Consider the following 20,741-nt stretch of genomic DNA (forward strand, 5'->3'; position numbering starts at 1 on the left):
GGATTTGTGGCAGGAGGGGAAATTAGTAGAATAGAAAAGGGTGAAACTGAGCCAAATTGTAGGGTTAGTAGAAAGAGTAATTAGAAAAGAACTATAGTCTGAGGAAGCAAGAAGAGTTGAGAATCTGTACACATTCATTCATTCATTTCACAATCTTTTATTGAGGATCTATTGGATAATGGTCATCTGCTAAGTGCTATCTACATAAGGATAAGTGAGATCCTGCCCCAGAGTTAAACCTTAAACAGTGGCAGGGCTGTCACTAACGACTATGGAATACATGTATACGCATATGCTTTGGAAAAGTTGGTTCTAAGTGGTGCCAAGTCTGTCTCACACTCAGACAATAAGAAGATCAGAGGAAAAAAGCTTGAGTCATTCAGAGAGCAGATAGATCCAAACAATCAAATGACGTCCAACAGAGAATAACTATTGACATAAACAGAGGCCAAAGATCAAGAGAAGGGAGGGACTGGGAGTGCTGCGTGATCCTGGAAGAGAGGCCTGGGACTCAGGAGAGCTGGGAATCCGGGTTGAATCCAGCCACTGGAAATGCCGTTCCTTGAATTTACAGTCTTTTTTTTTTTTTTTTAAGATTTTATTTATTTATTTGACAGAGAGAGACACAGCGAGAGAGGGAACACAAGCAGGGGGAGTGGGAGAGGGAGAAGCAGGCTTCCCACTGAGCAGGGAGCCCGATGTGGGGCTTGATCCCAGGACCCTGGGATCATGACCTGAGCCGAAGGCAGATGCTTAACAACTGAGCCACTCAGGCGCCCCCATTCCTTGAATTTAGAGAAAGGATATAATTTGGTGTGGGGGCTAAACTCTCTGGCTTTCCCCCATCCTCTTCCACTCTTCATACGGGATTGTAGGAACGTACCTAGAATTGTCTGGGATTAGGACTGTTTTAGCTGAGGGAGTCAAATGAAAGGAGTAAAAATCATTGCTTCCGCAACAACCAGTCAGGGATCCATGTCCATGTAGTCTGGTCGGCCCAGGGCCAATATTAATATTTTTATTGATGTTTTTGGAAAGATGAATCTAGACTGTATACATTAATCTGACGAATAACACAAAGACGAAAATATACATGGCCTGTGTCCTTGGTGATTATTTATCATTTAGGTGTTTATTGCCTATCTTCTTCAAGCGAGACTATAAGTTCCATGAGGGCAGGCACCCTGTCTGTCCTGTGCGTTGCTATCTTCCTGGTGCCTGGAACGGGGCCTGGACCTAACAGTCACCGGGGAGGTTGTTTTAGATGGCTTTGAAAATGCCACTAGACGGTGGCACATGCAGACAGCAGGATGACAGCCGAGGATTAACTCCGCCGTGGGGTTTGGGGAAGTCTTTGGAAAGAAGGTGGCATTTGAACTTGAAGAGTGGGTAGGACTCTGTGAAGTGGAATGGAAAGGGAAGAGTATTCCAGAAAGGGTGGGATACCATAAGTAAAGGCACAGTGTCATGAAGAAAATGATATGTTTTGGAGATAATGTTTACTTTTTTTTTTTGACAGAGAGACACAGCGAGAGAGGGAACACAAGCAGGGGGAGGGGGAGAGGGAGAAGCAGGCTTCCCACTGAGCAGGGAGCCCGATGCGGGGCTCGATCCCAGAGATGCAGAGGGAGAGGGAAAGAGAATCTTAAGGAGACTCCAGGCCCAGCACAGAGCCCAACTTGGGGCTTGATGCCACCATCCTGAGGTCACGACCTGAGCTGAAATCAAGAGTTAGATGCCTAACCGACTGAGCCACCCAGGCACCTCTGAAAAGCTTACTTTTTGAACATCAGTACTTTTAAGAGCGGACAGTATTATGCAGAGTAAACCTCCTTCCATACCTTACTTTGTGCAATAGTTGTGAAACAAGGACCACAGGGGAATGCAAGTCAATTAAACACTTTTAGAAGACTATGGAGTGAAATTCTTATGTGGATAATCCTGCCCCTAGTGAATCACCCCTATATATGGCCTTGGTCTAGCTTTTTTCCTAGAGGTTTATTCAAGGAAGTAGGAAGAAACTGGACAGTTGAGAGAAAAGGTAACAGTGGCTAATGTTTTTTAACAAAAAGTTGGAAAGATCCAAGTTTAAGGTTATTTAATGTGAAGAGGCAACACCACAAATGTTCACCATTTCAAGATTAGCACTAGCCCGCCCAACCTGTCATGAAAACAGACCAGCAGATGTGGAACCTTCAGAGACGCATTTGGTGAACACCTACTGCACAGCAAGAGCTCTGCCTACTTGCCTCACCCAATCCTCACAACAATCCAGAGAGGTCAGGATCACCACCCTTCAGGCTACAGAGGCCCGGAACGGTTAGGGAACCGGGGTGGTAGGTGACACTGAAATCGAGGCCGACCTCGGGGGGCTCACCCTCTTTCCTGACCCCAGGCTGCCTTTAACGTAGGCAGCGTTTTGCTTGCAGTATAGAGAAAACGTTCTTCACTCAACATGAAGCACCACACCACAGAAAGGCACAGGTTTCGGCGAGGGTCAGGTGAGTCATCCTGGGCCACTCCTGTTGCACTGTGAAGCAGTGCTCCCTAAATGGCCCCAGGCCACGGTGTGTGTCATCCACCCATTGCAGTTAACCCCGGGGTGAAGATATTGTTTCGAGGCCCTGGTTGAAACGCAGATATGGGACCTGGGAGGACTGACAGCATCTCTCAATTACACCTAATTAAAGAGCTGGCTCTTGGAGAACTTGACCCGACTGTCCAGGTGTCGGAAAAGGCGGGTGCTACCCGCGCACCCCGGAGGGCTGGTCCCCAGGCACAGGCAGGCAGGTGGGACGTGCGCGCCAGGACTGCGGGAATCACCCGGTGAGGCCGCAAGGGCCGGAGCTGAGCTAAAGCGAACTTTGCCTTCTGGACAATTTGGGGAGCAAGCGAGCAGCACACCTTGCCTCACTGCAGGGCTCTCTGCAGGACACGCCGACAGGTGTCCGGGTCCCGCGCCTCCCGCGGCTCAGCCCGGCACGACCCAACCGGGCCACCGCGGCCGCGTCCCCGCTCTGGGCGCCAGGGGCGGCCCCTCCCCGGGCCCGCGCCCCCGCGGCCCCGCGCCCCCGGCTGGGGACTGGGCATGCTCAGTCGCCGCCCGCGTCGCGCTCCCGGGGAAGCCTCCGCACGCCCTCCGCGGGCCGCTCTCGGTCGCCTCCCCGCCGCCGGCCGCCCGGGTGCCTCCCGGCTCGCTCCGCTCCCCGCGACCCAGATTCCTGGCCCGCCCCCGCCCCGCCCGCGCCCGCCGCCGGTGCGGCAGCCGCGGCCACCCCGTGCAGCCGCGGCGCGGGGGACGCACGGACCGCGTCCAGCGCCGCCTCCGAGCGCGCAGCCCGAGCGCCCGCGGAGGGCGGGGATGGAGACCCGGCCGCCGCGCGCCGGGACCTGCTGAGCTTCCCGCCGCCGCCGGGTCCGGGTGAGTGGCCGCGCCTGGGGCCGACCCCGAGGGGCGAGGGGCGAGGGGCGAGGGGCGAGTGCCCTGGAGAGCAGGGGGCTGGTGACGAGGACGCGGCACCGTGCGAGCTGCGTTGCGTCTGGGGCGCAGCCGAGAGGTCAGGGTTGTGGCTGGAGAGGGGCTGGGATGAGAGTGCGCCCTGTCTCGGTGCAGGGGCCCCGGGGGGCAACGAGGACCAGGTACCCAGGGTCATCCTTTCCCCCTCCGGCCCCCAGAACTAACACCCGCGGGGCCGCGGGGCCGCGCGGGGGGCCGTTTGCGTCTCGGCCCGGACGCGGGTCACCTCGCGACCGAACGGGGGCTCTGGAGGAGTCATCCCTGGCAGGGGCCAACACGGGAGGCGGGGGCACCGAGGGCGGCCTGGCCCCGGCGAGGGGCCGACCCGGGTCCCGCCCCCCCCCCCCGCGCCGCGGCCTTGGGCCCCAGGGGCGGTGCGGGCCTGCGGGGCGGGGGGTCTTCCGCGCTGCGGCCCCCGAGGGGCCGTCTGAGGGGCTCCTGCAACTGCCGGGAAACTGCTCACTTCGAGAGCCTCTCTCCTTCCCGGGCAGGGAGAATGAACAGGCGACGGGGAGCGACGGGCGGCGGGGCTGCGGGCGGCGGGCGGCGGGGCTGCGGGCGGCGGGGCGCGGAGCGGGGCGGCGGGCTGCCGTCGCGAGCGCCTTCTGCCCCCGAGCGTGGCCGCGCGCCGCTCCTGCTCGGCGTGCTCCTGCCCCAGCTCTAAGCGGCGAGTCCGGGAACACGCCTTCTGAATATTTCAGGAGCGACCTCGCAGGCTCGCTTGCTGCAGCTCAAGTTTACCGAGGTGTCCGTCCGCCCTGCTGCACAGCCGGCTGGAAACCCCGTGCCTTAAGCTTTCCAAATGCCCTCCCTTCCTCGCACCAACCAGGGAAATGCCGCTCCTGACCCCCGTGAGCGTCGGCATGGCCCCATAAATTGAGTGTGTCATTTGCAGAGCGCGGTTCTGGGCAGGCATCCAGGCATTGTTCTGCATCTCTGCAGTGTGTGCGTGTTGTGCCGGCAGCTCGCTTGACGACCGTCCTTAGCCCGAGCTGCCAAAATGGTGGAAAGCAGGTACCGCGCCGGTGTCGGGATAAACGTCTTAATTCGTTATCCCCCGTGACACCGGCAGGTACGGCGGACTCAGTCATTCTCTCCCTAGAAGCTGGAGCCTAGATCAGTCCAGCTGAAAGTCTGAGGAAGGTGCACTCCGGTATCCCTCTCCTTAGGGAGGTATCGCTCTCTCCTTGTTGCTTTCGTGGGAATAAGCAACGAGCAGTCACTGTCACGAACACTGAAAGCGGAACGCATTAATGTGGGAAACTTTCAGGATTGGAACACGCCGTCCCCTTCACTCCCATCGCACCGTCACCGTCGGTAAACCCGCGCACCAGCAGTTAGTACTCTCCCAGGGTACTCCTTTGCAGAAGAAACCTGCTTTTCTTTCCTGAGACAGGTACGTCCTTCAACGACCTGGGAGGAATTCTTCTGCTGACCAAGGTTTCAAGCCTCCAAGATTTACAGGAGACTAAAAGAGGCAACTCTTTCCGCTTTCCAGCCCATTCACACTGACGCTGAAGCGCTTGGGTTTACAGACGTCTCCCATTTAGGGGCGCCTTCTCCAACAAAGACCCACTGCAGTTACATCACAGCCCCGGCTCCGCCTGCCGGGCTGCTTCTCCCCAGCCTCTGAGTGAGGACAGTATGTCTCACTGTGCTTGATTAATGAAGAAAAGAAAGCCCCAAAATGAAAGACTTACTTATTTCCAATATTGTGTTTTGCTGGCTTAATTGAAAATATTAAATTTTTAAAAATTATTAATTATTAACACATGTAGATAGGACTTGACTCAGGCCTAGTAATAACTGAATATCAGCTTTGTAAGAGATTTTGAGCAACGTACAGTGTTCTTTCTGCTAAAATTATTAACAGATATTGGAAAGGAGTTATATAAATTAGTAAAATAAATGGAAATTATATAAACAGCATTTCCTAAAGCGTGTTACTGAGATGTTCAGAAAGAAACCCAGCTGCAATAAAAGACAAAATCTGCCCAACTGAGAAGTTTGCAGAGCTGGGACACAAACCTCCAAGTGCTCTAAAGAAGCATCTTTAGAATTTTTAAGGAGTCACTGGTTGAACTGTCAGACTTAGCAAGTAAAAATACAGGCTGCCCCGTTAAATTTGAATTTCAGATAAACTATGAATAATTGATATTAGTTTAAGTATGCCCCATGCACTTCTTGCGACATACTTATACTTAAAAAAATATTTGTTGTTTATCTGAAACTCAGTTTTGATGGAGCAGCTCGTATTTTATCTAGCAACTCTAGTCACTGGAAATTTCTCACTCCTCGTTTCTGGGTCACTTATGGGTTGAAAATAAAGTGGAGCAGGAATCATATGCTGTTCTGCAGACAATCTGGGACAAGCTCATTTCTGGTTCAAGCTATTGAAAATAACTCATGCTTAAAAGTTCGTAGTTTCAGTTCAACACATATTTGTTGAGTACCTCTGCTTGCTAGGCTTAGTGAGAGGTGCCAAAGCTGTGAAGATGAGTAGGGACAGTGTGTGGTGGGGGGGGGGGGGAGATCTACGTCATGAGACATGAAACTTGCTACGCCAAGTGGGTCTAGGAGCCGGGGAGCAACACTGAATTCTGCTGGGCAGCTCCAGTCGGGGAGTGAGATGACCAGCACTTTTGAGGGGCCTTGAATAAGAGAGTGAGATCTTATCCTTATTCTGGGAGGAAAACAATCCCTGGGTTTATAGCTAGTGGAGGAGAGCCAGAAGTTGAAGGGTTTTACTTGAAGGCTTCAGTTAGAGGACAGAATGGCCTGCTGAGGAGGGAAGTGAGAAAGAGATTCAGAAAGAGACTTTAAAGAGTTGCTGATGGGAGGGAGCAGAGATGGGACAAGTGCAGGGCTCGCTAATGGGTGAATGCATCTCATTGCATTTAAAAAAGCAGTTGGTCTGCCCTTTGCCTAATACCCTAAGTCCTGCTTCACTCTTCCGCTACCGTTCTGGTTTCCTCAGGTAAACAGTCATAAAGTAACACTGGAGTATAGCATTTTATAGTGTTTTGTATGAAAGTAGATGTTTAAGTATAATATTGAAATGTCTATCAATATTCAGTTGCTTCTGGCATGAACTTCTGAAAAAGGATTACCAGATGTTTTGGTTTTAGCAGATCTACTGCCTCAAGTAGGAAAAGATACTAACTTGCAATCATTTTCTGATGTTGTCCAGCTACCTTTAAGGAAGCATATTCTGATGGTGGAAAGAATGTAGATTTTACAGAAATAGCACTGTGTGAAAATGACCGACCATATGCTTGTAGTACCAGAGAGTACCTACTCAGAATATTCCAAATGCAACTAATTCCAAAAAATAGCACACCACTTACATTCGTGTCTGAAAACGCTGTGGGTGCCTTCACTATTAATCAGCACAGGAAGTTTCCAGAGAAGTTGAAGATCAAACCAGTACAGCCATGTAGAGAACTCAAAGATTCCGATTTGTCAATCTCAAGCAAAGGACACAGAGTGCCATTCTAGATAGCACTTCTGTCAACAAATCTAGTTATCTGAGGGACCATCTTCAGAAGAGGCTCATATGTTTGAGTATCCAGATGGTTAAATTTCCACTTCATATTTTATAGTAAGTCTTAAAAATCATAAAAATTACTCTATGCTAAAATGCATAATGAAGTAGTTAATTAGGGTCTTTCTTATCAAAGGATTATCCTTTAAAATAGAGCAAAAAAAAAAGTTCCATTTCAGGTATTTGTACCACTCCTCTTTGTAAGTGTCTGCCAAACGTGTCTTGCCTTATAATTCTGATAGATGAGAAAAAAAGTGATCTAGGACATACTGAACTTACTAAAATTTCCAGGCAATTAGACCACAGGTTTTATTTTCAGCAAGATTTCCCATGGATATGGCTTATTAAAGAAAGGCTTACTGCAATGGTCTCTAATGACCGCTTATGTGCACTATCACCCCGAGAGAGCTTTAACTGAAATTGTGTGCTCGGTTCACATTCTAAGTCCTCAGTAAATACTCTGAATTTAAAGAATCTGAAGACAGTGTGTTCTTGCATCCCAGGAGCTTTGAACACTCCAGCACACTTACGCTGACCACAAGCAAGTCTTATTTTACATCAGTTTCTGTGCTATAAAATGAAAGATAGGTGCATTTAAAAAAGAAAATTATGCCAACTCCAATCCTCTATGTCTATAAAATAAATGTTAGCTTTTACTACTGTTTTAAGGGATAAATAACTTCATTTTCAGACTTCATTGTCTAACTTCATTAGACAATTTGTATATTGTCTGTGTACCCTCTGCTGTTTTAGACACCATTGAAATAATTGACAATTTGCTCTGTTTCATTTTTTGCTTTTTCGGTACAAAGCAAGATGATTGTGGTAAATGCTTAAGAAGAGCTCATTAAACCCCTTTAAAAAATCAGTCTCAAACAAGCTAATAACTGCAGAACTCAAAGGTCTTTACATAGTTTTTAAATGTAGTTTCCATTTTAACTATTGATATTAGGACTTGGTTAATGAGAATGCTTCGTATAAGAGCTTATTTCAGCTGCTATAACTCTCCCTCCTATTTCCCTTGTACAACTAGATGGCAAAAAGCTGCTATGTGTTTTGAAGGTTTCATTCATGGTGAAACTAACAATTTATTTATCCCACAGCTGCTTTTTGGCTTAGCAAATATCAATGACATCATAAACTCTGTCCCCCCCCCCTTTTTTTTACATCACCAGTTGGCATTATAAATATTTTAGGTGTAAATCGATCCCTGCAATGAATTTACTATACAAGTACATTTCTTCCTTTTTCCTTCAGAAGAAGAATAAGAATGTTCCACGCTTCAGAATTTAGAAGCCAGATTTTCTAAAGATTCTACATTCCAGTAGAACACTTTAATTTTAATTAGATTTTCTTTGGTCTTAGAATCCATTAAAGTTAGCAAAAAAACTTAAAACAATTGTTTTAAAAAAAAGTTAAATCGTACATTCTCTTAAAACGGTAAGCATTTATCAAAGTTGTTTTAATTAAAATGTGCATTATGCTCATCATTAATTTTTAAAGCCTATATTAAAATGCCTAATGTAGAATTTTGACTTTCATATTGACTCATATACAATGTCTACGTAGCCCAATAGTAAACCCAGCATATGAAAATCAAGACTTACAAAAGGACTGGGTTATAGTTTTTGCTTCACTGAAGAGTTCTGTGTTGAATCAGAAATTTCTCCTACTGCTCTTTTAAATTGTAGATAACCAAGAGTATTTAAAATAGAGCCAGACCATCAGATTTTTAAATCCTCACAGTCCTTTTGGGACATATCTGTAAACGAGGCTCTCAAGTAATCTTTGTGGATGAGATACAGAAATGAGGTCTAGGATGTGGTCTAATAGCTGGGTTGATCAGCTGTACCCAAAGAACGTTCATAGGTGTGGAAGCCAACATAGAGGGTGGTTTGTGTTGGCCTGCTTCAGAGCTCTTGCCTTGACCCTGACATTTCTACAATTTTATCAGTGACTCACGTATACTTAGACTTTATGTATATTAGGTTTGCTGATGATGCAAAGCTCAAAGCACTAGTGAATTTGAATGACAATCCCTATTAAACTTGATATCCCTGAGCCCAGAGCAAGGGCTGAAACTAAGACTGTTTAAAAAGAATAGATGTTGGCTTCATTTAGGTTCTAAAATCAGTTGCCCAAGGACATGGAATGGAATTCCTAGCTTAACAGCAGTTTGGGTTGTAAAAAATAGTTCTGGTCACTTGAGTATTAACCAACAAGACAAAAGAAATTAATGCTACCTTTGGTGAGATGCATAGATGAATAGAGTCCATATCAGAAACAAACAATGTAATACACTATACTCAAAATGATGCATTGTGGACCACCTGTCAGGGATGTAACAAGGGGGACTGCCTTTGTTGGTATGGACGCTGGCTCACATGACCTTAAAAGCACCTCTTAAATCTGATTATGCAGTTTAAATTGAGCTCCCAGTCACCTATATGTGAGTCTGCCAATGTCTAACTCAGCCTGATTCAGTAATATTTATGTAACATGTAACGATTATACATCCTTTTGTTGATTTATAGTGAATATCTATCCTTATTCTTTTCTACTTAATGATTATTCCCTAGGTAATTAATCAGTCATCACTTAAAGTAAGTGCATCTATTCTGTGACCACCACTGGGTTAAATTTAAAAGGCTATTTCCAAGTATTCTTTCATTATCTAAGATCATAATTAAAATTCCTAGTTCAAAATGATATGTATTTTGACTAGCCATAAAATAGGCATGTGTCCAGGTTTTAATATAAAATTGCACAGTACACCTAATCAACTTAGACAAAGATGGAAGGCAAACGTGTTCACTCCGTGTACTCGCTGGGCACTCCACTACTCTACATTGTGTTTTGGCTTTCAAAAGTATTTATAGGGTCAAGTGGACACTTGTTCCTTTTTTTTTTTAATGTTTATTTATTTATTCATAAGAGTCAGAGAGAGAGAGAGAGGCAGAGGGAGAAGCAGGCTCCCCGCCTAGCAGGGAGCCCAATGCGGGATTCGATCCCAGGACCCCGGGATCATGACCCGAGCCGAAGGCAGACGCTCAACCATCTGAGCCACCCAGGCGCCCCAACACTTGTTCCTTTTGAATGCTGTCATCTGAACGCCTTTCCCATGTTGGGGGCTCTCCCACATTATGAGGCAGAGCCCAATCCCCACCATAGGAGCTAAAATGCTAGATACATCAGGCTTGCATCCTGGACCCATGACCCAGACTCTGCCCCAGTGGCAGGTGCTCCAGACAGCAACACCCCCTGCCCCGTGCTGGGGGATCAGCGGGGCTTGCTCCAGAGTCTGGACCCGGTGGCAGCAGGAGAGGTGTCTTCACTGGACCCGCTCCATGCCATCATTTTAAGGGTTATTTTTGGCTACATAACCTCTAAACCTAGTTCTCTGGCCCTCCTGGAGAGTCTATAGTTTACCTTCAGAACATATTCCTTTTCAACTAAAATAGGCAGAGCTAGTTTCTGTTCCTTGTGATAAGAAATCCTGACTGTTAGAGGGTGGAAGTCTGTGCTGATGCGGGCATGTTAGTCGGTCACTAGGACCTACTGAACATGATGCACTCCGAAAAGCACAAAAGGAAATGTTTATTCATTTTCTGAGTATTTTCTTGCTTGGCATTGGACAGAAGAGGCACACGAAGCTGGTGTTTTCAAATTATTGCTGTGGGGACAAGTAGGAGGAGGTTGTCAAACAAGATGGAGACAGATATTATTTTGTGGGTTTACTGATTCTGAAGATTGATTTAGCGTGGGGATAAAGGGTCAGAATAAGAAAGGATGCTCTTTAGAAAAATACTGTGTTTCATCAATTCTAAGAGGCCATTTTTTTTTTCATCTTAACATTTATGAAATTAGGAAACATTGTTAGAGTGTGTCATATTTTAATTGCCACTTTTTTCTCCTAAACCCATCTACTATATTTCACCAAATAAAAGATGTTATTGAGGGCGCCTGGGTGGCTCAGTTGGTTAAGCGACTGCCTTCGGCTCAGGTCATGATCCTGGAGTCCCAGGATCGAGTCCCGCATCGGGCTCCCTGCTTGGCAGGGAGCCTGCTTCTGCCTCTGACCCTCCCCCCTCTCATGGGCTTGCTCTCATTCTCTCTCTCTCAAATAAATAAATAAAATCTTTAAAAAAATAAAAAATAAAAAATAAATAAAAGATGTTATTGATATACACTATTACATGTTTTAACCACTAAGAAACAAGCTCCATAAATATTTTAATTTTTTTTTTTGAGAGAGAGAGAGAGAATGTGAGCAGGGGAGGGGCAGAGGGAGAGGGAGAGAATCTCAAGCAGGATCCATGCTTAGCGCGGAGCCCTACGTGGGGCTCCATCTCATGACCCTGAGATCATGACTTGAGCTGAAATCAAGAGTCAGACGCTTAACCAACTGAGCCACCCAGGCACCCCCTCAGTAAATATTTTTAAATGGCGACACCTAACACCAGATGGAGGCTCTAGAGCATTTATAGTTCTTAAGAGAACTAAGTCAGTCATGGAAGTGGTATGGGTTAGATACCAAATTCCTGTTCATTTTTGTTGTAGTCTCAAGCTGTTAAAGAGTAATAAATTTGCCTCTAACTTCTGTTATGAACAAAGTCAGGTACTAATCATCTTTGCTTGGCTGTAAAAAAATGCGTCTTATGGTTACAGTGATTCTCAATTTTGTTGAAGGCACCTTTTTTTTTTTTGGTAAGCTTTTATTTGGAAAATGTCAAATATATACAGAAGTAGACAGAATAGTATAATGGATCCCAGTATTCAAAAATCATCAACTCATGACCAGTACTGTTTGATTTTTAACCTATTGTCTGCCCACCCCATTTTATTTTGAAGCATATCCTAGACACATATCATACCATTTGTAAATATTTGTGTATGTTCTGTGAACTATGATGACTTTTCAAAAATACATAATCACAATATCATTATTACATTCCTGAAAAATATATCTATAATTCGTGACGTCTTTTTTTTAATAACAAATTTTGTATTCATTAATTAGGTTTTAAGGTGCTTTGATCTGGAGGTTTTTAAAAAGAAAACCAAATTAGATCCACTTCCATTTCTACTGGTTTCTTTTTAAGAAATTAATATGATGCTGTAGGTTGTACTGCAGCTTTGGAGTAGTATTGATCTTGACTTTCCATTCTGTAGCTTTCTTATTATTGTGTTTTCCAGTTGAGAATTTGTATAAATATACTGCTATTCTTGCCATTTCCAAAGCAACCTTCAGAAAACTCATATCTATCCCCTTTTTATTTTCATTCCCAAAAGGAGGATTCATAATTACTGTATCAAATGACTTGGACATTCTATTAGATAGTGGGCACACCTACAACGTACCATGTCAGCATGTGTTAACACAAACTCTGCAACTCCCCTGTTGAAGATTTCCAGTGCATCTTCATCTGTGTCACATCCAGCACTCAACCTGCAGCTTATGGCCTAGTCAGATACTGTTCTAGAAGTAGGGTGGGCTTTTTTAATTCGCCCACTTGTTGCAGGCAGTGCTCTGGTTCCTTAAGCCTTAGTTTCTCTTTCATTCTTTCTCTCTTTTCTGTCTTTCTTTCTGTATGGATTCACAGAGTTTAGGGCACTGGACCTCGGGAGGCTGGAAGCACCATCCTCTGTATGTCTTCTTTAAATTTAAGTTTTTGTTTTTATCAGAGTAATATCCACCACTTAAAACATCATATAATTATCTGTCAAGTAATCTGTCAGTTCATTTTTTTCATGAAGACATCCTTTGTTAAGCCCCCATTCACCATCCTCCTGAGAATTCCTTTCCTTTCTCAAATATGGATCTTCTGATTCCTGGGTCCAATGTCTTCTCATTCTCTACCTTCATTTCAGTGGAATACTTCCTTCAGAAACTCCTAAAAAGGCATGCTTGGGAGGTACATGAAAGGCTTGTGTGTCCAAAATTGTCTTCATTCTCACCTCATACTTAATATTTTGGATGGGTATAGAAATCTACATGGGAAGGAATTTTTTCTCATAATTTTTATTCTTGCTTCCATTTTCCTATTGACAAACTGGATGCTCTGATTCTTAGCCCTTTGTATGTGAACTGTCTGTTTTTATTCCCCCACTGGAAACATTTATGTTGTGAAATTTCATCATGATATGCGTTGGTGAGGGTCTTTTGTTACTTAAGGAGCTGGGTATCCTGTGGGCCCTTTTGATCTGGAGGCTCGGATTCCTCAGTTCTTGGAATTTCTTGTATTATTTCTTCAATAATTTTTTCACATACTTTTTCACTTTTCTTTCTCTCTGGAGTATCTGTTGTTTGAATGTTGAATCTTTTCCTCCCATTTTTCATCTTTTTGTCAATTTCTTCTTAGCAGATTCCCTCAAATCTGGGACATTTCTTCAACTTTCATTTCTACCATTTAAAAAAAATTTTCTAAGAACATTTTCTTATTCTCTTAATGTGGATTTTTATTATTTCTCATGTCTCTTTCATGAGTGTAATATTTTTCTAATATCTATGAAAATTAATTATGATGTATTGTTTTCTTCCCTTTGCATTGCTTCTGTTTCTTCCAAATTCCCCCTTTTCTCCTTTCATTGAGTCTCTGTAATTCAGTCAAGTTAGAAACTTTTCTTTCTTTTTTTTTTTTTAAAGATTTTATTTATTTATATGACAGAGAGAGACAGAACAGGAACACAAGCAGGGGGAGTGGGAGAGGGAGAAGCAGGCTTCCCGCTGAGCAGAGAGCCCAATGTGGGACTCGATCCCAGGACACTGGGATCATGACCTGAGCCGAAGGCAGACGCTTAACGACTGAGCCACCCAGGCGCCCTAGAAACTTTTCTTAATTCTCTGATAATCCCTGGCTGTCTATTCACATTTAAGACTGAGGCACTAAAACACTGATTGGAAGCTTTCTATGCATAATTGGGGCTCGTTGACCAGTAGGGGGCTGGTGCTTCACTGGGGGAGATCCACATGTGTGTTGGGTAATTTCCTGAGGGATAAATCCCCAGTAGCCTGAGGAGTAGCATTATGGCTGCCTCTGTTCTGAGAGCTGAATGGAAGAAGCAGCCTGAATAAATCTCACATTTACCATGTAGTCTTTCACTTAAGCTTCTTGTATTCAGTATGAACCAAAAATTCAGAACCTCTCTAGTTCAACCTCTTCAAGAGTAAATCTCACCTATTCTGATAGAATGGTGAATACTTGCTTTCAAAGAATGGGGAAAGAGATCTAACTATTCCTTATGGAAAATGTCAGCCAAGCCTCCTGTGTTGATTTCATCCTACACTACCACTTGTAGAGGAACTGGGCATCACTAACTCCTGAATATAACCAAGATTCTGTATTCTACATTGTATTGCCTTTGGGTCACTTCCTTCACTGCAGGCTTCATCAGTTAGGCTAAGTAAATTACCACTTGTCCATCCTTTTCAAGCTCTACAAATCTGCTGACACCTCATGTATGCCCCTGTTGCCCTCAACCTTATGGATTTATGCCTTTTTGATTTCTTTACTCTCATGTTGGTGGGATTTCATGTGTTTTATTTGCCATGTTTAAATGGAAGTTCATGACACAAGTTTTAAGGGCACACTTAAAAGGAATTAATGTAAAATACTGTTACATACATCAGCAATAATTACAGTGAGAGAATTATTATGCAGTACAGACCTCATATTGCCTATGTAAACTCGCACAACTGCCATACTTGTTTTGCTTACTCCTCTTATCTCCTAATGCACAGTAAAATTTAATACTCTCTTAACCTACTCATACCATCTTCTTAGCAAAATATTCCACCTAACACATACTACTATAAATAATATGTACTCCCCCCTAAAAAGAGAGAGGATTTCATATAATCACTGATCAAAATCTTGTCACACATCCATGAAGAGTCCATGATACTGACAGATTGCTTAGGAAGCCTTGCCTAAGAGGATAGTCTGGTTTAGTCTGACATGGCTGAAATGTATTTTTGTTTGAGACAGCTCAGAGCTTCTGTACTGACTTCAGAAAGGCCCTAGACTCCATGTGTGAGATCTACTAGATTTTCCACTCCTGGAGGGCAAAATCTGTGTCCTGTTTATTTTGTGTCTCTTAGTGCCTACAAAGAACTGAACATAATAAGTAAATATGTTTATTGACTAAAAATAGGAGCTGAGGTCTTTTCCTACCAACTGGTTGTCTGGTCTTGGACAAGTCATTTGTTGGATCTGATTAAGGCCAAAAGAGCAGGTCACTTAGAAGAGGTGAAGGGGAAGAAAAGGGTCAAGAGTGGAACGCTAGGGAACACTTAGGCTTAAAGGGCAGGCCGAAGAAGAATGTGAAATAGATGGAACCAGGAGAAGAAGGATCACGGAAGCCAAAAAAGGCCCTTAGAGACGCAGCATCACATGAAATCATATCAACTAAGAACAAGAAAATGGAGCTTGGATTAGACAGTGCTCTGTCTTCAACCAAGCATTTTCATACTCACTCATTCACTCTTTGTGTAGATAAGGCATGCTCATCACTCCTGAGATGTTTATGGTGAGAGCATAAGACGGTAGCATAAGGGAGTTGTGCTGAGCCCCATGTATGTGTGAGAACATTATGTGTGTGATTTGTGTTTGCTGTGTGTATACTGGAGGGACTGTGATATGGAAGAGAACCAGACCCTAGAGACTATGTAGTAAGGGGTTAGGAGGATCTCCAGTGAGTTAAGAAGGACATGAGTTGCTCATATGTAATCAACCTATAACATATCATGGAATTTACTCAGTTAGCCTGGTGTAACCTGAACAGAAATGTTTGAGTCGGGGAATAAGAATCCCCTAGTGTGATTTGCTGCAGGCCATTAGTGCTCTTTGTCATCAACCAATGGATTCTTCTGCAAAAACATCATAGCCTGGAATTTGGAAATAAGTAGTAGGCTTCAGTCTTACTCTATTTCATTAATTCTAAGATTTTTTTTCCCCACACCACTGAGATTAGGTTGTACCACAGTTTAATTAGCAGCATTTTATTCTTCCTTAAGGACACATGACATAATGGTGTATTTTACCCTTGATGGCCCTGATGAAATACCATTGGAGAGAATAAAATAATATTCACTCAGCAAACATTTATCAAGTCATGTATATCAAGTCATAGCTCTAACGTGAGCTTAAAACTGTTTTTTTTTTCCATTTGTTTTACAGTACAAATTGTTGCAGAAGCCTAACCTAAAAGATCTACTTGTCCTCAGTGAATGCTATTATCTCATCTGTGTGCTGTGGGTTTGCCGCCAGGTCCCTGGAAACACTCTGATTGGCTTCCCTGTCCAATGTTTCTAGCAGATGCCCTCACTCTATTTCATTATATGAAAGAGAAAATTTTACAAAAAGTATCAGTTTAGATTGGCAAAATCATAATCCATTTAATTTTTATTACCATTCTTTATGATTTTATTTAGAAATTTAACTTTTAAAACTCATATAATTGAGAATGTATAAAATCTACATTGAGTATTTTTGTGTTAAAATGGATTAATACTTAGATTTTGAAATTTCCTTACTTTTTTTTTTTAAGATTTTATTTATTTGACAGAGAGAGAGAGAGAGAGGGACAGCGAGAGAGGGAACACAAGCAGGGGGAGTAGGAGAGGGAGAAGCAGGTTTCCCGCGGAGCAGGGAACCCGATGCGGGGCTCCATCCCAGGACCCTGGGATCATGACCTGAGCCGAAGGCAGACGCTTAACAACTGAGCCACCCAGGTGCCCTGAAATTCCTTACTCTTTTAAAGATGAAAGACAAATCTGATCAATTCTGCTTTCCCCACCCTTCACTCCCTCCATGAAAACAGTACAGACATGTAGGCAACCACAGTGAGAGCCAGAAAATCACTGTACCTTTAAAGCAGATCATAAATACATTTGCAGGCAGCACTGAATTCTGTGGCTGGCATGGGCCCCCGTTGCTATAAATCACAAAAATAAACCCTGGGTGAGTGTTTTATTCCCAAAGAGGGGGAAAAAAACCTTCTTAATTGTCATATTAGTGAGTGTCAGCAGAGCATTTTTCAGGCTAATCGCCAGAGAAGGAAAGTTCTGGAATGTGGCCTCAGGGAGAATGTTATACATGAACATTATACTCTAATGTGGTATGCAGGCCAGCATGTTTTACATGTAAATGCAAAATCGGAAAGATTTTTCATTTCTCCAGGATGGTGAATTTTCATATTGCTTGCTCTCTCCCTCATCTGCATACCTGTAATAAAGTCAAAAGTAGCATTGTATACATGTTTCAAATGCTCAAAAATAGCCTTAGAAATGTTTCTTTCCCTTCTCTTTCCTCCTGTGCTCTGCCCACCCCTCCCTTCTTATCTCACGTGGTGAGTGACTGCATTATATCCTTTCAAGACTGAGTTCCTCATCTGTCTAGGGCTCCCTGACACAGTGCTTCTTAGGACTTGACAAAATAGGAAGCATGATGCAAGCTTAGCTATTCCCTAAACTTCCTAATCTGGACCTATTTGTTCACCTAATTTGAGTCTGATGCTTGGCCCACCAGATTTAAAAGACTGACCTCCACCTTCTTGTGTTGCTTTGCGGGTCGGTCCAGCCAGAGCCCAGCCCCTCACATGGCAGGTGGCTTACCAGCCACTCCTCAGCCACATCCATCTGTACCCCTGCCTCTGTTCCCACAGACACGTGCTCGTTTGGGAGCGATTCTCTAAGTAATCACATCCTAAAACGATCTTCGCTTCAAACATCTGTAAGGTTTGGCCTTCATCAGAATAGCTGCCTTCTCTCTGTTTTAACTACCCTTCCCCACAGACATATAGCTATGGCTGAAGAAAGGGTGGAAAAGAGGAGCCTGTATCTGTTTCTGCAAAAGTCCCAAATCTCTCCTTGACTGATCGAGGATGTCACCACTGTGACTTCACTGGATGCTAGCAGGACACTAGGAACACCCCCTGAGACTATTCCAGAGGGAAACTGAAATTGCCCCACAGGTGAAGGTCATTGACTTGGGTTTATTATGTCTCAAATACTTTTAAGAAATATTTAAAGTGACAGAGTATAATAAAGACAGAATAAATGGAGAATTGAACCAAATTAGCCATAGGCTTTCTTCTGATACCCAAAGCAGCTTTTGATCAAATGTATTTTTAGGGGAGAAAGCTATAAAAGTTATTATTTCTGGACCTTATGGTTCAATGTGTCATTGTTTTCTTCTTTCAAGTGAAATGAGAAGAAAAGCTTAAAGTGAGGAAAGTAAATCAGTGGCAAATCATTTTGCTACTGCTGACCTTGACTTTATCACCTGCAGAGTTAAGTTGTAGGTGTGTCCCCCCTCAACTGCTAAGTGGACGTTTTTTTCACTACTGCTAAAAACTGTTGCCCAAACTTTGTCTTTTGAATCCAGACTCAGGGGAGGGGGAGTGGAATGTGTTTTCATCTCCAGATTATAATTACACATTTTGAGATTGACCCATTTGATTTTTTTCTCCTTAGTTGTGCTGTAGCGTGAAAAGAAAACAACAGAAGCAGTTAGGGAAATCTAAAGAATGGAACTTACTTTGCTTTTCAATGACTTCAAGAAAACTCATTCAAGTTAATATATATCTCCTAGGTAAATGTGGAATATTTTACCAGCCATTATATATATTTTATGTACAGTAAAAAAAAAAAGGTAAATATTTTCATTTGCAAAGGAAAAGGTGTAACGTATTATGAAAACAAAAACATACAGAGGTGGACTGAAAGCAAACCCAGAGAAAATGCTGATTTGAAGACCCTGTCACACTGATCAATGACTCAAAGAGTAATTTGGGGAGAATGAAATCACCACACAAACAGCACTATGAACCTAGAGCTTGAATTTCATGGGATTTCCCCTAAGGGAGCACTAGATTTACATTGAGGGGAGGGGAACTTTTACTATTAGTTATTTCAGAATTATACTACCAAGGATTCATATGTCCTTGGCAATGTGGTCTCAAGAGAGGATATAAAACCCACCCATTGGGGCTCTGTTGTGTAAGTCCCCATAAAATGTTCTTGTTTGGAAACTTTCATATCTGCAGTGCATTTGCTTCAGGAAAGGAAAGAGGTTAACAGTGGAATAGTAACCCTTATTATGCAAGAGTCCCCTAGCTAGCTAGCTCCCAGAGGAACACGAAGTTTTCAAGTGCAGATGTATATCCAGGCCTCGATTATCCCCAGCTCTGCAGTTTAGTTTGAATTGAATACACTGTTCATTTCTTTCACTCTTTTGTCAGTCCAGAATTTTATTCCAGTGGTTTCCAGAGGCAGCACAGGAGAGTGCAAAGCCTCAGGAGCCAGGCTGCACGGCTCTGAATCCCAGCTCTGCCAGCAGTAGCTGCATAACCATGGGAAGGTTGCTTCACCTCTCTGTGCCTCAATTTTCCCAGCTGTAAAATGGAGATAATAATTATTATTCACTTCATAGGATGACTGTTAAGTAAGTTACTATAAACAAAGCTCATAGAATATTGCCTGGCATATGGGAAGCACTTTGTGAATATCCGCTATTATTCACAAACCTTTAGGCTGAGGCTATATATGTAAATTAAATTTTATTTTTTAAATGTGTTCCATATAACTTTTTTTTAAAAAAACTAGGATAATCCCAAATTAGGCAAGTTGTGAGAGTAGAACACTGTTCACTTTGTAGATTGTGTTTTATTTACATATAAACATTATGAGTCCACAAGCATTTTGGTTGTTATAGGGGATTTAGTCAGAATTTGAAGGGCTACATACAACATCAATTTTTTAGTCTCACATAGGGATTATGATTTTATTGAAAGGATTTCTCTTTCCTCTAGCTGAGTGTCTAATTCATTCCCTGGGATGCTCAATAGATAGATTGGTTTCTAAGAGGCAGGGTCACCCTGAGGGACTCTACAAAGAGCCTTAGGGGGCTTCTCACTCAAAGGAGGCAGGGCAGGTTCCCTGATACCAGGTGAGAGGATGAGTTCTCAAAGGCGCAGACCACGCCTGCTGCCCCTTTCTTCCCAGCTGGAAAAAAAAAAGTACAAAGGGGACATAACCCCACACACAGCACTGAAGTGTCAACTGATCTCGGAGGTGTTTGATGCATCCAACACAGTCATTTGATACTTCCCTTTGGAACAGGTCCAGGTAGTGGACTCATACATGTGGAGAGGAATCACTGCAGATAAACTGGAAGGATCAGGAAACCCACGATCATGATCATATTCTTTGTTTTGGTTTAAAAGAAATCTACAGGGTTTTCTTTTTCTTCCAGTGGGGAGATTTTTCATTTGTTTTATTGGTGCTCTTATGGAATAGCGCTATTAAAGAAGTGCATTGCTCTAGAAGGGTGCTGAGTTCATTCCAACAAACCCATTCTGAGCCCCCAATGTACCTGGCATTGTATCAGGCCCTGGGGCTTCCCTGGTGCCCTAAAAGAGCATGTAGTCTAGAGGAGAAAGAAACAGGAAGCACATCACTTCAGAACAACAGGAGAGATTTTAAACAACAGGGATTTCTGATGTCCACCTGGTTAAAAACCCCTCCAGAGAGGAAGTTACAGGGAAGAGGCAGCACAAGAGTGGTTCCCACATTGTCCTTGCATGCTGCGAAGCAGGGGCATTAGAGTTCCTGTCTGACCAAAAAAGGGCGAACTTGATATAAATAATACCTGAATAAATCTGAATTAAACAAGAAGT

The 20,741-nt window shown here is 43.6% G+C and overlaps 1 protein-coding gene across 1 annotated transcript in view; it reads left to right on the forward strand.

The window, feature by feature from the left end:
* The first annotated feature begins 3,349 nt into the window (after window positions 1-3,349).
* The window catches only part of ELMOD1 (ELMO domain containing 1), a 67,675-nt gene continuing 50,283 nt past the window's right edge, over window positions 3,350-20,741 (forward strand). Inside the window, exon 1 of the mRNA XM_035008848.1 lies at window positions 3,350-3,421. The gene's annotated coding sequence lies outside the window, so the exon portion shown is untranslated. The remainder of the gene's footprint in view (window positions 3,422-20,741) is intronic.

The sequence above is a fragment of the Mirounga leonina genome, unplaced genomic scaffold, assembly GCF_011800145.1.
Source record: "Mirounga leonina isolate KUSES-001 unplaced genomic scaffold, KU_Mleo_1.0 Mir_153, whole genome shotgun sequence".
In the NCBI taxonomy this organism is placed as follows: Eukaryota; Metazoa; Chordata; class Mammalia; order Carnivora; family Phocidae; genus Mirounga; species Mirounga leonina.